The sequence below is a fragment of the Sphaerodactylus townsendi genome, linkage group LG13 (genome assembly GCF_021028975.2).
Source record: "Sphaerodactylus townsendi isolate TG3544 linkage group LG13, MPM_Stown_v2.3, whole genome shotgun sequence".
Taxonomy (NCBI): domain Eukaryota; kingdom Metazoa; phylum Chordata; class Lepidosauria; order Squamata; family Sphaerodactylidae; genus Sphaerodactylus; species Sphaerodactylus townsendi.
The window spans coordinates 53875122-53883280 of record NC_059437.1 but is presented as its reverse complement, the minus strand read 5'-3'; positions in this window follow the sequence as shown (position 1 = coordinate 53883280).

Sequence of the window (8159 nt, the reverse complement as noted above, 5' to 3'; positions counted from 1 at the left end):
CATGGATTTGCTACCCTGCACAGGTCCCAGCCATCAGAAGATTAATGTTGGGAGGACCGAACCATCCTCCTCCAATATGGGGAAATGCGGTCCCGAAAATACGAGTGCCCCAGACAGCCCGAGGCCTTGAAAGTCAAAACTAACACCTTGGATATGATCTGGAATTCCAATGGGCAACCAGGGCATCTAGGATAGCAGGAGTTTCTACAGACTGCCTCTCCATGCCCGTTCCAGTGAGGAATCTGCTGCCCTTTCTCGACAAGCTTTTTCCTTTCCAGATTAGTCCCAAAGAGACAGCGAGCCCAGCATAGAGTGAGTTGCAGTAGTCCAAGCTGGAAGGCGGACATTGGAGTGGCCAAGTCAGAGAGTGGTACAAATTAAAGGGACCAACTGTCTGATGACTGAAGATGGTGTGGGTGAAGGCCTGAGGGCCTCCATTTGACCAAGAGGAGTCAGAGCCACACTTCGGGTTTTTTTTTTTTGATGGATGGGAGGCAGATTGTAGGTGCCACGTTCGTGCCTCTTCCAGTCCAGAACAAACAACTACAGGTAAGGATTTACAGCAACTGTCACAGTCCAGGTTTACCAGTTTACAGGCAGGGAGATTCCCTGGAGATTTGAATGGTGTGGTACTTGGATGGGGGGGGGGGGCATGAAGGGAGGCCACTGGGAATTTGATATCACTCTAGGACAGTGGTGGCGAACCTTTGGCACTCCAGATGTTCATGGACTACCGAATTCCCATCGTCAATACCATTTGGTCATGCTGGGAGGGCTGATGGGAGAATTGTAGAATCCATAACATCTCTAAGGTGCTGGGGGGGGTCAAGACTTCCATTTCTCCTAGAGTCTATGGCCGTGGTGACAAACCTTTTGCACTCCAGATGTTCATGGACTACAATTCCCATCAGCCCCTGCCAGCATGGCCAACTGGCCATGCTGGGAGAGACTGATAGGAGAATAATTGTAATCAGTAGAGTTACTCCCTGCAACTCTAGGATTCCATTTCCCCTGAATCTATAAGCCGTGGTAGCAAACCGCACTCAGATCTTCTCGGACTGTTCATCGGCCCTGCCGGCATGGCCAGCTGGGCATGCTGGCGAAGGTGCCAAGGAAGCTATCTGAACCTGGAACACTGGTCTATGGAATACCAAAGCCCACCCTGTCAAACTCTTAATTTCCTCCTGGGGAATGCATCATTATAGTCTCTTCTAATTCCAGGGGGTCTCCAGGTCTTACCTGGAGATTGGCAGCCCTATCTACCTCACTTGCAACCGTATTAACAGGTTTGTGCGATGGTTCACACTCATCGCAATACGGAGGGCCCGCGGCAGCTCAACATGGAGGGCTGGTTGATTGACTCAGAGCTGAGCACATAAGACTGAATCGACAGAGGTGATTCTCCGCCTCATAATCACCCGGATTATTGGCTCAGGAGCATTGGCAGAGAACACCGAATTGCTGTGGGGTGGGAATAAAGTGTTCTGAAAACATTGCTGACCGTAAAAACATCACAAAGCTTGGCCGGTCCCTTTACGGTTCAACAGCTGGTGGAAGGGATGGAAACTGTTCGATACCCCCCTCCCTCACGCAGTTTTTCCCCTATTACAGATTGCAGAATTTCTTTATTTTCCCTGTGTGAAGTCAGCCCAAATCTGGGAAGTTTATAAAGCACTGAGTCACACAGTTGGCCTTAAAGCTGACTTATCTGCCCCCCCCCCCCCCACTTCTATGTGGGAAGTTCACTTCGGAACAGCAGGCCTCTGCCCTTCTAGATAAAGTTTTCCACAACAACTTTTATTGCAAGTTGGCAGAAGAGTAGCGAGGGAAATAAAGGCAGTAGGATTAATCCAAGTTGTATGAAGCAGCATGCAGAACCCATAGGGTTCCCAACAGTGGTGGGATCCAAAAATTTTAGTAACAGGTTCCCTCGCCAGCCCCCCCTCAGCAAAGGGGGCAGAGGCATACCTAGGCAAACCTGAGCCCTGGGCAAAAACTGAGTTGGATTCCCCCACCATGGGCAGCCACCCCACCACGACCCCCAAAAATTTTTTTGCACCAGGTCATTTCTAAATCATCATCACATTATAGAAAATGCCCCCAACTCACAAATCTGAATGCAGCAATGGGTGGGAAACCGCAAGAGTTCTTTGATAGAGGACTGGGTGAAGAGATAAAAGGTACACCTGAAAGGCTGAGAATCAATGGGTTACGGGTACCCTGAGGGATGTAACAGTTCAGGGGAGTGACATTATTAGTCATAATTGCTATATGGAACCTTCACATTCAAAGGCCAGGATGCCTCTTTCGGGGGGAAGCAGTGGAGAGGCTGAGGAAAACGGACCCAATTAGTAACCCCCTCTCGGCACACACAAATAATTAGTAACCCACTCTCGGGAACTGGTGAGAACCTGCTGGATCCCACCTCTGGTTCCCAGTCTCCAGGCAAGGCCTGGAGTTCTCTTGATATTACAGACACCCTGGAGGAAAGGAACAGGGTTTCCGGAGGGGCGGACTGGAGGCATCACTGCTATCGCATTACCATATCCATTTCCATTCTCTCTGAGGCGCATTCAACACAAATCTCCAGAATTTCCCAAGCCTAGTTTGTAATGTCCCGAAGAAGAGGGGTTCAGATTCAAAAATATTAGCAGGACAAACCCTTGGTTTAAAAGGCTTTTGAGGGCAATTTAGTCATGGATGTGGGGTTTAGCGGAAATGTGAATTGGTATGGTATAGCCCAGGGGTGTCCAACTCTGGCACTTCAGATGTTCATGGACTACAATTCCCATCAGCCCCTGGTATAGCCCAATCTTGTCAGATCTCAGAAAAATGGTCAGTACTTGGGTGGGAGACCACCAAGGAAACCAGATCTGCTTAAGAAAAAAAAACACTATAGAGTTGTCAATTGTTGGCTGCAACTTGATGACTCTTTACACACACATGGTGTTCAGTCTTTGACTACTTGTAGCATAGAGATCTGCGATACAGCTGTTTTTACCAATCCTTTTTTTTAGTTCTTGTGTTTACAGTGTTTTAATATGTTTTTATAGTGCTTTATACAACTACGTGGTGTGGTCCCTGCTTGCGTTTGTAAGCTGCTCTGGGCAGCTTTTTGATGGCAGAATATTTTAATAAACAGTTAAAATGAGCTGGTGGATGCAGTGGTTAGACATAGATGTCAAACTCGCAGCCCTCCAGATGTTATGGACTACAGTTCCCATGATGGTCCATAACATCTGGACGGGTCCCTATGTCTATAAGGAGGCGCCCGTAGGTTTGACACTGCCTGTGAGTTAAGAGCATCCCTAGGACCCGTGGTGGCGAACCTTTGGCACTCAGATGTTATGGACCTACAGTTTATTAGCCCCTTGTAGCATGGCCAATTGGCCATGCTGGAAGAGGCTTTGATGAGAGCAGTCCATAACATCTGGGTGCCAAGGTTCGCTGCAATCAGGAAAAGACTCCAACTCGCTTCTCCGATTCAGATTTCCCTGCTTGCCATTAAACATACTGGGTGAGTTTGGGCCAGTCATTCTGTATCAGCTTAGCCTACCTTACAGGGTGGTTGTAAAGACAAAAGGGGGGAGGGGAACATGATCTATGCCACCATGAGCTCTTCAGAAAAAGAGGGATACTAAAGAGCACTAAACAAATAAAATAATAACCTGCCCCCTGTGTGGATACCAGATCTAAGAGCTTTTCCATCATCCAAAAAATAACAGCTTCTACCTGGGATTATAACACTGATACCATCATAGAGAGTAATCATATTTTCCTAAAATAAGAGGATTGCAGGATAAATCAAACTCGACTACTTATCATCTTGGACCAAGCCCACAACTCCATTCCTTAGAAATCTAGCTTACAAAGCTAGGCACAAATTAAGGTGAGTTTTTTGCGGGGTTGGGGTAGCGGAAGCTTAGAAAGAAGAAAAATCTCAACCGGTAACTCTCAAAGGCAGGCGTCCAGCTGTTTCTGCCTCTTCAGAGCAGTTCTCCTGCCAGGGGCAGCTGACCATGTTTGGCTACTAGTTGAAAATTCGTGCCAAAGGAAGGAAAGGATATTACAGTATGACGTTTAGCCCCGTCCTCAGGGTGCCTTCAAGGTTCTAAAAACCACAAGAAGCAGTGTTTTTATATAGAAGAAGAAGAAGAAGAAGAAGAAGAAGAAGAAGAAGAGGAGGAGGAGGAGGAGGAGGAGGAGGAGGAGTTTGGATTTATAGCTCCCCTTTCTCTCCTGCAGGAGACTCAAAGGAGCTTACAATCTCCTTGCCCTTCCCCCCTCACAACAAACACCCTGTGAGGTGGGTGCAGGAGCTGAGAGCTCCCGAGGCTTCTTGGCCTTAAGGTCACATAGCTTCAGGCGATGTGTAGGAGTCGCCTAGGCTAATCTGAATTCCCCAGATAAGCCTCCACAGCTCAGGCGGCAGAGCTGGGAATCAAACCCGGTTCCTCCAGATTAGATACACGAGCTCTTAACCTCCTACGCCACTGCTGCTCCTTACACACATGTAAATTACACACATGTAAATGCTAAGTATGATTAATATGTTGACTTGATAATTATTCGAGGGACTGCTTTACTAGCAAGATACTCCAGTAGACCTCCCAGAAGCAGACAGAGGGGAAATTATCTCTTGTGCTTAATTGAAAATTAAATGGGGATAGTCAGGGTAGATTGATTTGCATGGGCTTCTGTAGTTAAATTTCTGAACCTTCCCTTCCCAAAGACTGCAGAGTAACAGCAGCTAAAATCAGAACTAAACACAGGCAAAGCAACAGAGCTCTTGGTTATCAATGGCTAAACCTTTTCAAATTCCAAAGGCTTTACCTATTGGCTTGGCAGGCTGAAGCTGAGAGCCTGAAAATCTCGGGAGCCTCCAGCCAAGGTTTATATATAATAATTTTGAAATTGTCATAGGCCTTTCTTACACATGCTGACATAACGCACTGTGGTCTCTAAACAACTCATCAGTCGTTCTCCTTGCACTCCGTTTCAGAATAATACTGTCTTAAAGCAATAACAACAGAATTGATTCCTGTATTGATTTTGTTCTTCCAGGATTTTTCTGAAGTGAACCCGATTTTGTGAGAACGCCCGTTCATGTTTTTCTTTCTGAGAAATGTTGAAGATTAATTTTGCTTTTTATTTGCAGCTTCTAATCTTTTCCCTCCCACTCTAGTCGTAAGGGTGGGGGATTGGGATGGACCTCGCAGATGGAATAGCCCAGGGCCTTTCTTCATCTAAATCAGGCACTGTCCAAAAGCAGGGGCCTGCAACCTGCGGCTCTCCAGATGTTCATGGGCTACAAATCCCATTAGCCCCTGCCAGCATGGCCAATGTAGTCCATGAACATCTGAAGAGCCGCAGGTTGCAGACCCCAGCCAGGGTTGCGAGATTTCTGGAGATATGGGCAGTGGATCCTGGGAAAGGGGGGATTTGGGAAGGGGAGGAAATTCAGCAAGGTATAATGCCATAGAGACCAACGTCCAAAGCCATCATTTTCATCAGAGGAATTAATCCGTCAGCTGGATCACCAGGTACCCCCTGAAGGCTGGCAAATCTTGGGGCGGCCATGTGACAGCAAAAACAAACAGGAGTTTCCTAGCATCTTAAAGGCTAACAGAGTCAAGAGCATCCTTCTGTGGATTCCAGGTGTTTGAGCCTGGTATATGGAAATTACTCTTCATTGGCTGTTCAAGGGACAGAGGTTATGTTGGGATGGTGGAGGGGGGGCGGCGGCGGATATTATACACAAGATTTAAGCATAATATCATCAAGAATGTTTTTAATGTGTTGTGAAACCTATCCTCTGTCAACCTGATCTGGGGCTTTTGCGTGGCCACTGGCAGTGCCAAGTTCTTGGACTGGCTGCCAGTAGAAGCAACTAATTCCTGCCAAATACTAAACTTCCTAAGCTAGGGATCCCAGCTGGGAAACAATCCAACCTCCTCAAAGCTCTGTTAACAATGCTGTAGGCTGGTAGCCTCCGTTGCTTCTCAAAGCCAGCCTTTTTGTCCATTGGTCAACACTTCCAAAGGGACAAGCACGTCGGCTGGTTCTTAACATCAACACGGCCAAACCTGCGGCTACTTAAACCCAGAGACTGCAGCCATGAACCAATAAGGTAACTCTTTCTACAAGTCTAAGAAAAGCACAAGATTCGACGGAAAAAAACTGAAATAGAAAAAAAACCCTTAGGGGTAACAAAAACCAAAATAAGGGAAGCAGTACCTGTAGCTTTAAGACAGGAATGTCCTCATGGCAATTATGGGTGTGGCTAAGCCACCACAACGGTACTGCCAGCCTTCTCGCTTTGAATGCCTCTTCTGAAATGTGGACTACTATGTTACGTATCCATCAGGCAAAATAGACCAGATCTGCTTTTCTAAGCATAAGCATAAGCATAAGCATTTTTTATTGTCATTGTTACGCACAGCTGCTTGAAATTTACAGCGAAAACGCATTCCTCCAGACGGTGCACACAATTTCGAGACTCATGACCCCATCCCTCCACTGTTTTTCCCCTTCCTCACCCCATCCCTACACATTGCCCCAAACATCATCCAGCTTACCGAGAGGCCGCGGAGTTCCTAGCATCGCCACATGACTCTAGAGTAGAAGCTGTCCTCCTAAGCCTCAATTTTGTCCCTATGGATTTTGATAGAGCCTGTATCGAGTCTGTCGGATGGTAGCAGGTTCAAAAAGAGAGTGTGCTGGATGAGACGGATTCTCTCAGAAATATTTTAGGCTTTTTTTTTGGAAGCTTTGGGGAATTATAGAGTTCTTCCAAGGAGGGGAGAGGGCAGCCGATAATCCTCTGTGCAGTAGTGATCACCCTTTGGAGCGCCTTCCTATCTGCCACTGTGCAACTGGGGAACCATACACAGATGCAGTAGGTTAAGACACTCTCTATAGCACAGCGGTAAAAGGAATTTTCCTATTCCTAAGCCTATTTTCCTGACCCATATGCAAATATATACATATCTAGAGAGAGTGAATGACAGGCTCAAAGTCCCCCATTGAATGTTGCCACCAAAAAGATGAAAATCCGAGTCTTGTCCTTCTCAGCCTCTTTTGCCAAGCCCCGTTTTTTTTGGGGGGGGAAGGGGTCAAAATATAAAGCGCAAGCAGGAACTGGCCTTTTGCTGAAAATATTCTAAAAAGTGCCACATACAGAACTGACATATTTTAAATAATACTTTTTGTTCCTTACATAAAGGTGTTTATTTTTGTGCAGGAGATCACAGCTAATGAGTCACCAAATTTTCTCGGGTTGGAAATAATCGCTTCCCCATCAGTAGGCATCATTGTTCGCTGCTCCCGCAACCGCATGGGCTGCCTCCTCACAAGCAAAAGGGCACTTCATAAAAAAGAATAATAAATGGCAGGTTTTGCAGTGACCGAGGAACTTGGTTTGCGAGTCCATTAAAGCACTTCCAGTTGCACGTTGGAGGGAGAAAATAGGGCTGGCGGATAGTTTAATGATGGATTTCATGATGTAAACATCCGTCACTAACTGCAATGAAACTTCCAATGCGCCTTCCGCACAGAGCATTAAAGAGCTATTAAATTCACCATTAGTAGCACTGCGGGCGTCTTGTCCAGAGACGTTAATAGCAAGTACATTGTCTATCTCAGCTGCCCACCAGCAACATGTTGTTTTTCGGGGATATTAGCAGGGCCTTGTGTGTCAGTTCCGAAAGAAATCTGTGATCCAAACCACTTCAGCGGGCCAGGGGGTCAGCTAAAGGGTGACTCAATTAACTTAGTTTGTCCCAAGACAGTATTCCCTCAATAAAACCAGGGGGGAGATGGAATGAGGCTGCAAGAACACGCTGCTGTCCAGATCGACTTTTGCCAACTGCTTCAAGTTGGGCCAATTTTGCTGCTCAAAGTGAACAGCCCCCCTGAGTTGGAGCAGCTAAAAAAATGAGCTAAGATTTGGGAAGTCCCCCAGGCCAAATTATGCATCTGCCCCAAACTCAGTAGATTTCCCCAAGCACCCCACTCTCAGCTCGCGTACGCAATAAGGTAACCACAAGGTATCTGCTAAGCTTGAATTTCTTTGCATAGTGTGGGGGTACGGCTGTTGCTGACAGTACAAAATGGATTACCCAGCATTGCAAGAACAAATGCAAACATTGTGGCATTTC